Source organism: Homarus americanus, unplaced genomic scaffold (genome assembly GCF_018991925.1).
Source record: "Homarus americanus isolate GMGI-L3 unplaced genomic scaffold, GMGI_Hamer_2.0 scaffold25483, whole genome shotgun sequence".
Classification (NCBI taxonomy): Eukaryota; Metazoa; Arthropoda; class Malacostraca; order Decapoda; family Nephropidae; genus Homarus; species Homarus americanus.
The window spans coordinates 2,076,372-2,085,632 of NW_024726235.1; the positions used below are offsets into that span (position 1 = coordinate 2,076,372).

Sequence of the window (9,261 nt, forward strand, 5' to 3'; positions counted from 1 at the left end):
GAGGTAGGCGAGGGGAGGGAGGAAGAGGGGAGGATGAAGGGGAGAGGGGGAAAGGGGAGCAGGGGAGAGGAGGAAGAGGGGGGAGTGAGGGGAGAGGCAAGAGAGGTGAGGGGGGAACGAGTAAATGCAATCCTTCTCATGAAAAAATAAATAAATAAAACGATGTTCATTTCGTTTTCTGCTTCCCGTATCAATACTTGTCGCAACACACACACACACACACACACACACGTACAGTATGGTTGGGGGTATTAAACCTTTCCGGGTCATTACAATGGTATGAATAAATCATAACTTCAACCTGATGTAAAGTACATGTCAGCCCAATGTGTGTGTGTGTGTGTGTGTGTGTGTGTGTGTGTGTGTGTGTGTGTGATTCTCCATGTAATATGTGTTGCGTGCGTCTACCTGGAGGTACACACACACAGGTGAGTTAAGTAATGACAGTGGATATAAATAATATGACGAAAACATATTCTCCATTTCTACTCTCACCTCTTCCCTTCCACCTTTCTCCCACCCCTCTTCCACCATCCTTTCCCCTTTCTTCCCTCTTCTTCCATCTCACTTTTCCCTTTTTCCCCATCCCCTTCCACCTTACTTTTCCCTCTTTCCCTTTCTCCTCCCTTCTTCCACTTCACGTTCTCCTTTCTCCCCTTCTCCACTTTCTCTTCCCCCCCTCTCCCACCCAACTTTTCCCCCCTTCCACCCTACTTTTCCCCTCACCTCTCTTCCACCTAGAACTCCCCCATCGTGTCTATTTAAGCCCACCTTTCCCTCCTCCCACACATTAATTAGCTCATCATCCTTCACCCACTCCCCTGCTGTCAAAACGTCTACACTATTAACTGACTTGTTAACGAGGAAAAAAATGTTCCTTTACTTCCCTTCTCACCTCCTCTCTCTCCCTTCTTTCCCTCTCCCTTCCATCCCACACGAGGGTGAAGCTGTTACTGACAACTAAACGAACCATCAAATGACTATATGTCCCTCTGGCCCTCATACCCACACTCACACATGTTTTAATTTTTTTTTACTTCATGTTAATTACCCAATGACCTCCTGTTATATAATTATTTAATCGACTTCGAATATTCTTCTTCTTATCGGGGAATTATATACCTGAGTTTGATTTACATAATTATTATCACATTATAATATGAACTGGTCATAAATGGCATTTTATATAACCTGGAATTAACTTACCATGAATCTATATAGTATACTAGTCACTTCAATTGATACTTGACCCCGAACAAAAACCCTAACCTGGAATTATTACTCGACCTCGAAATAGATAAACACGTCCTCGAAATAGATAAACACAACCTCGAAATAGATAAACACGACCTCGAAATAGATTAACAAGTCCTCGAAATAGATAACCACGTCCTCGAAATAAACACGACCTCGAAATAGATAAACACGACCTCGAGCTACAAGTTAACGTAGAAAATGAGGAGAGCTATAACATGACCTGGAATTACAAACAAGATCTTTTTTTATCATTAACAGGTCCTCCACAGAATGAAGGACTAATTTACATACCCTTACCTGAAAACTAGACACTCGAGCATTATCAACTTGGTAATTAAACAACCAAACCTAACCTAACCAAACCTAGCCTAACCTAATCTAACCTAACCAAACCTAGCCTAACCTAATCTAACCTAACCTAACCTAAGATGAAGGAGAAGAAATAGAATTGTGGGGAGGAGGAAAATACGAGATGAGAAAGGAAGAGACGATTAGAGGAGAAAGGAGGATAGGGAATGAGGGAGGAGAAAGGAAAGTAGACTAATAAGGAGGAGGAGGAGGTAAGGGAGGAGGAAGAGGAGGAGAGGAGGAGGAGGAGGAGGAGGAGGAGGAGGAGGAGGAGGAGGAGGAGGAGGAGGAGGAGGATAGACTAAAGAAAAAAATATAGGAGAAAAAAACGGATACGTGCGTACAATGACTAAGAGAAGGAAGAACAAGGAGAAAACGAAGAAAGAAGAAAGAAAGAAAGAAAGAAAAGAAAGAAAAACACACCTGTCACCTGTCTCTTTTATCCAGGTGAAAGTTCTCCTGTGCTTGAAGATCTGAAACTCGTGCCTTGAATAAACATACCCCCCCCCCCTCATTTGAGTCACACATTCACCGACTCACCTGTTGGTTACTCGGACATACATACATACATACATACATAAAAAGACACATGGAAGTACAGGCCCATGCACTCACACAAATGCACCCATACAAAAACACACACACACACACGTAAACTCACACTAATACAGTCTTGAAAGTTTTACTCCCGATACACAACGAGTTGAGAAAATTTCAAGCACGTGAATTTCCACACAGATGAAAGAGACAGACAGACAGACAGACAGACAGACAGACAGAGACAGACAAACAGACAGACAGATGCATGAGCTGAGAGAAGCGAGATAAATCTGTGTGTAATGGACTGTTGAAAAGAAGGAAAACTGTCAAAAATTTCCAGCTTTCACCTAAGTCAGTCACTCCTATGAACTGACAATCCTGACTGACTGACTGACTTAATTTTTAATTGACTGACTGACTTAATTTTTCACTGACTGACTGACTGACTGGCTGACTGACTCGGTGAAAGATGTCTTAGCTGAGAAATGACATGATATACAGGTAACAAAGGTGAATTAATCTCAGGTGTACAAAAAAATTCTACAATAATATTCTCAGTTCAGATTTCGAAATAAAATCTTCCTCACCATAAAAAAAAAAATCATATTATAATCGAGTTTTATTTACAATGAAAAAAAAATATGGTTAAAATAAAAATTTTATCAAATCACTGTGGTGCTAAGTTGACAGAATTTTAGTATTTAGTAGATCAATATAACGTAAATCATTTTTATAATACTGTACTATTACTTTTTGGTGATGATAATAATAATAATAATAATAATAATAAAGCTCACGTCTCCTCTCATCTCTTCCAACTAGATCATTTCCCCCACATCACTACAGTCGTGGGTCATCTCTGCTATAAAGGAGAATATTTAACCTCAAAATTTTTCAACAACACAAATATTTCCGGTTGATTATTTATTTTCATTGTAACATCATACACTCCACTGATTAATAATGAATTGGTATGACACAATAATTCACGCCTTTAATCACTATACAAATACTCAAAAGAGTTTAATTATACTCATGATATATCTCATTTACAATATGTTAGAATTTGGTAATGCTGTCAGTGTAGTTATCTATATCCGGGTCATGAGCTTCGAATTGACCCAAAAATGCTCTTACTAATTACCTATGACCTTACTGTTTTCTTCGCAACTTCGCCACTATATTTAATCAATATCTAGACACATGATAATAATACCTGTATCACACCTTGGCCTGGAATAAGTGTCGAAGTAATTTACATACCATCAACCTGTCGTCTACACAGTTCTCATACATCTCTTTGCAGGACAGCCAACAGGTGAGTGAGTAATTAAGAGGAGACGTATTGCTGTATTTGACATGAGAGATGGTACAGTAATTTCCTCTCAGGCGGGTGGCTTCAAACTGACTTAATGACCCATATATTAACAAGACAAATAGTGAGAAAACTAACGAGAAATTACAATCTTCAAGTTCATTTAGAGGGAAAAAATTATATATTATTCAGAGCATTTTTTTCTCTATTGATTCTATTACTTGACTAACTGACTTGACTGATTAAGAGATAGAGAGAATTTTCCTTCTTCACCTCGAGCTGTGGATATAAGAACCAACACAACAATACTCCTTCATTGCATTATAAACTCCTCCATTTCTTGTCAATAGGAACACGAGATATACAATCAAGGATTCAATTACATAAGAACATAAGAATGGAGGAAACTGCAGCGGGCCTATTGGCCCATACTGGGCAGTCCCGATTAGTGAAGGGTTAAGCTTTTATCCCAATGTGTAATACAACTCTTTGAAGTACACCAGATGAAGCACCATACTAGATGAAGCACCATACTAGATGAAGCACCATACTAGATGAAGCACCATACTAGATGAAGCACCATACTAGATGAAACACTATACCAGATGAAGCACCATATTAGATGAAGCACCATACTAGATGAAGCACCATATTAGATGAAGCACCATACTAGATGAAGCACCATAATAGATGAAGCACCATACTAGATGAAGCACCATACTAGATGAAGCACCATACTAGATGAAGCACCATACTAGATGAAGCACCATACTAGATGAAACACTATACCAGATGAAGCACCATATTAGATGAAGCACCATACTAGATGGAGCACCATGCAGATGGAGCACAATACCAGATGAAGCGCTATACCAGATGAAGCACTATACCAGATGAAGCACCACCTTTAGCCATGTTTACTGTCCCTCACAAAGCTCTTATTTTTTCTCTTTAATCCACCAATAAAACACCCAGTAAAAACATTGGCAGTATGTTTAATACACTCCAAGGATCATCCAAATTGGGTCTCTCTCTCTCTCTCTCTCTCTCTCTCTCTCTCTCTCTCTCCAACCTAACCTAACCATTAGTATCGGAACACCAATCACTAAAATCTCATCCAAGTGGTTTTAAATTAATATTATTATTATTTTTATTTTACAGTATTCAAGGAACCTCTCAAATCACAGGAACGAACACACACACACACACTTTCTATTGCAGCCAGAGGAAAAAAACTGCCACGTAATTAAAATAAATAATAAAATTTAATATGAAAGGACTCCAGGTGTAAAAATCTCTCTTGGTATTTTGCAATCATCTTGAGGCTTCTGTAACATTAAAATGAACAAATTACGTAATATATAATAATTAATTTTCATACTCGAGTAGCAGGTAAATTATATACATTAGTTAACTGCCGACAACACAATCCCTTATTAATGCTCTGAATCCTTTTGTAGATTCCTTATGGGTGGGATCAAGTACTGTTTACATTTTCGTTGTTGATGCTCGTTCCCTCACCGGCATATAATCTATGCCCCATGACGGTAACAAAAAATACAATTTATTCTCAAGAAACATAAGATTTACATTATTTTGCAAGTGGCTTTATTAGCATGTCAACTGTTTATTCAATTAATATTCTACCCGGGATTATTGAACCAAGATATAACGAACGTTAATATAACCCCAGATCGTCGGAAATCTTCACAGTATGGTTGTGGCATTGAGGTAACATTACGTCTAATCATCAAAGGAGCTCCGTTTTCTAAGTAATTTAACACAGGTAGCACAGGTATGATTAGAATGATTACATGAATACATTTTGTACTCACTTTGCTTCCAACGTATGATAAACTGAGTGGTATACTTTTCAAACGTTAAGCCGATCCCACGAATGATTATTATCATACGAATTTATCATGTCGGTCACTGCCCATGTAACACCTTATGAACTATGGTTATAAGAACACACAAATAATAATGAGAGCCTGATTGAATTTCCTGTCCCTGTATACTGTTTAATACCGAGACGTTTCATTGTATCGAATCACGAGACCTTCCCTGCTTCAAATTACGAGACGTTCTACTGTGATGACTCATGAGATTTTCTCCCGTTTAACATCACAATACGTTTAGTGTTTCGAAATTATTAAAAAGTTTTAGCGGCATGTAAACAACAATTATGAAAGGGTGTCTCAGAAAAATGTATATAGACACTACCTTACAGATCTTCATCAAGGTCGTGTGAATGTTTGAATTACAACAGCAACATTTACCTCACTTGTTACTGCCACAAGAGAGGACATTGTGGCTGTATGTGAAGTCCCTGTTTAAACTTGTTCAAGTGTTCACTGTACGAGGTAATTCTTCCTTACTCTTAATTATGGATGACCCAGAATGATCACGAGTGAGATAGAAAGAAGGAATGTGTAGGAATAGGTAGATAAACGGATGGAGAAGAAAGGGTGAATGTCGAGGCGGCCACTGTTTACAGGTTGGGGTAACTCGATTACACCACGACAGCCACTGAGTGACTACAGCCACTGAGTGGCGACAACCTCTGAGTGACTACAGCCTCTGAGTGACAACGGCCTCTGAGTGACAACGGCCTCTGAGTGACTACAGCCTCTGAGTGACAACGGCCTCTGAGTGACAACGGCCTCTGAGTGACAACGGCCTCTGAGTGACTACAGCCAATGGGTGACTACAGCCACTGAGTGGCGACAACCTGAGCGACGGCAGCCTCTGAATGACGACAGTCACGGCGTGAAATTATCTTCTGAGTGACGACAGCCACTGAGTGACAAAAGACAGCGAGTGACAACAGTCATCAGTTACGACAGGCAACAGATAGCAGACAATATTAACGACAGCTCCGAGTAACTATAGTCGCAAGTAACGGCAGCCACAAGTAACGACAGCCACGAGTAACTTTAGTCGTGAGAAACGACAGGAGTATTGGCGAGAGTTGGGGCAGCCTACCTGGTGTTGTGTGAGGCAAGGAGGTGGTCTTGCCGGCCACTGACTCACACACGTCCTCTCTCTACCGGGGCTAGCCGGGAACTCGCGCCCGGACCCTCCCTCACGCGCCTCCTCTTCCTCCCTCTCCTCCTCCTGCTGCTGACGGTGTGGCGCGGGTGCCTTTGCTTGCTGTTGATGATGCTGTCACTGGGGCTGTTTTCTCCTCGGGATAGCCAGGTCTGTTACAACTCACTGAGGGCTGAAGGTGCATACGAACTGTTGTTAATATTTTGTCGGGTTCCTCTTCCTCTTCTTCCTCCTTCTCCTTGTGCTTTGGGATCTAAATGCTCCTCATTCTCTTCCTTTTCTTCTTCTTTAACCTTCTCTTCTTCCTGTTTTTCTTCCTCCTCCGAGTACCTTGGGTTGTACATTTTTCTTCTCCTCTTCCTCCTTCTCCTCGTGTTTCTGGCCTTAACTCCTTCTTCTGTGAGCATAGTCCTTCCTCTTCCCCCTCCTCCTCCTCCCACACCTACCTCCTCCACCTCACCCAATGAGACAAAAAACGCCACTGTGGGCGGAAGACAGGCGAACGTTCGTCTGAGGTGGAACTGAAAGACACCACGGTGAGGCTGGCTCGGGGAGGGGGGGGAGGTAAGGCGAGGAGAGGAGGGGGGTGGTAAGGAGAGGATGGGAGGGGGGTAAGGCGAGGAGGGGAGGGGGGAAGGCGGGGAAGGGGAGGGGGAGCGAAGGGAGAGGGTCGGATAAAGAGTCAGTCTCAGTGTATTTACGACGCCATCTTTGTGCTCTGAAATGAACCACCAATCAGAAGTCGATGTGAGCGTTTAATTAAGATTTTAGTAATCAGTGTGTGTGTGTGTGTGTGTGTGTGTGTGTGTCATACTACATGGATACTGAATAAGATTAATTACCAACATAAACACTGACCTCCCTCACACTTAAATCAACACTTACATGATACTTATAACACTGAGAGCCATTACACTTACAATACAAATATGACAATGACAAGTAACCTCCCTCACACCATAACAGTCGTGGCCTTATGGTTTATTCACCTTATATAGTCACATATAATGACCTAATGACACTGAACACATTGTAGCACTAACATTAATGATAAACTCGTACAATAATAATAACAAACTCGTATGATTATGACCAAAAACTCGAATGATGATGATAAATTCGTACGATAATCATGACAACTCCGTACGATGTTAACAAATTCATACAAAAATAATAATTTCGTACGATTCTCACAAAGGAGAGAGAGAGAGAGAGAGAGAGAGAGAGAGAGAGACCTGACAATTTCCCTCCTTCTCTCTCTCATTATACGACCATCTAACTGATCCTCCTACATTTACCTACCTAACTACCTAACTACCCCTATACCTCATCCCCATATGGCGCTCAACCGGTAATCCTAACAAGAACACCAGTTAAGATACACTAACTTTCCTTACGAGGGACTAGAGCGTCCTTCACCCTTCACCCGATTACCCCTAACAAGATCATCAGCCTCCCCGTTAACAGACGAGTGGATGTTGTTGTCAGAAATGAAAAGGAAATGGTGGGGGATATTTTTTTTTTCCCTAGCAGCTGTTTTTATTTTTATTTTTGTTATCATCATCAGATTACGACGATGCTGCTGCCTATCAAGAGTATAAGGAGAGATAATAAGGGGTATAAGGTATAAGGGAGAGAGTAACTAACTAGCCACCACTACTACAGGCACACTAATACTGACAGTCTTAATTTTTATTTCTCATTTGATCTCACTAATATCAACCGAGAACCTCACACCCATTAGTTAGAAAGTAACCTAATCGACGCTAATTATCACCATCTATATATTTTGACTAACTAATGGGAAGGACACAAGGCAGGTGATCTGAATGTACAGACTCGACTATTTTAGGTCAATATCATTACCAATTAAAACAAGTAAATTTCGTAAAATAAATCACTTATTTACGCCATAAGAAAAGTGGTATTATAATCATTAAAGACAAAAAGAATAAAAAAATATATTTGACGACCCAGTAGTGGTGGTGGTAGTAGTAGTAGTGTGTTTAACAGGACCAGGGACCAGGAAACACTTAACCTGGGACGCGGAATGATACCTTTGATACACCTGACGCCCTCCCACCACCACACCTTCCTACCCTGTCTCCGTGTGACAACAAAATCCATCTTCTCCACACACCCCAAACACCTGTTTCTCACACACTCCCCCAAACACGGCCCCCTCCCCAAACTCTCAAACCCGTTCTGCCCCACACACCCCCACACCTGTTCCTGCTCCACACCCCCACACCTGTTCCTGCCCATTACCCACTCCCCACACCCGTTCCTGCCCCACACTCCCCAAACACCCGTTCCTGCCCCACCACCCCCAAACACCGTTCCTGCCCCCCACACCTCCCCCAAAACACCGTTCCTGCCCCACACACTCCCCCAAACACCTGTTCCTGTCCCACACACTCCCCAAACACCCGTTCCTGCCCCACACACTCCCCAAACACCCGTTCCTGCCCCACACACTCCCCAAACACCCGTTCCTGCCCCACCATCCCTCAACCACCGTCAACAAGATACAAAGAAAGTAAAGCGGCCCTACAAGAAAGTAACATTAGTGGGTAGCTAAAACACATAGAGTACCCCACCAAGGGAACAAAATGCCTCATACCTTAACACAATGCTCGCCCTCGGGTGGAAAATACACGACTGACTGAAAAAAAAATAATAATAATAAAACAAATAAAAAAAAAAATAAACACTCGACTGAAAACCTATGATAAGCTGCCAGAACAAAG

At 41.6% G+C, this 9,261-nt stretch overlaps 1 protein-coding gene across 1 annotated transcript in view; it reads right to left on the reverse strand.

The window, feature by feature from the left end:
- LOC121865420 (neuropeptide Y receptor type 6-like) overlaps positions 1-6,552 on the reverse strand; it is a 100,095-nt gene extending 93,543 nt beyond the window's left edge. The window contains exon 1 of the mRNA XM_042364802.1: positions 6,446-6,552. The gene's annotated coding sequence lies outside the window, so the exon portion shown is untranslated. The remainder of the gene's footprint in view (positions 1-6,445) is intronic.
- Between the last annotated feature and the right edge of the window lie 2,709 nt (positions 6,553-9,261).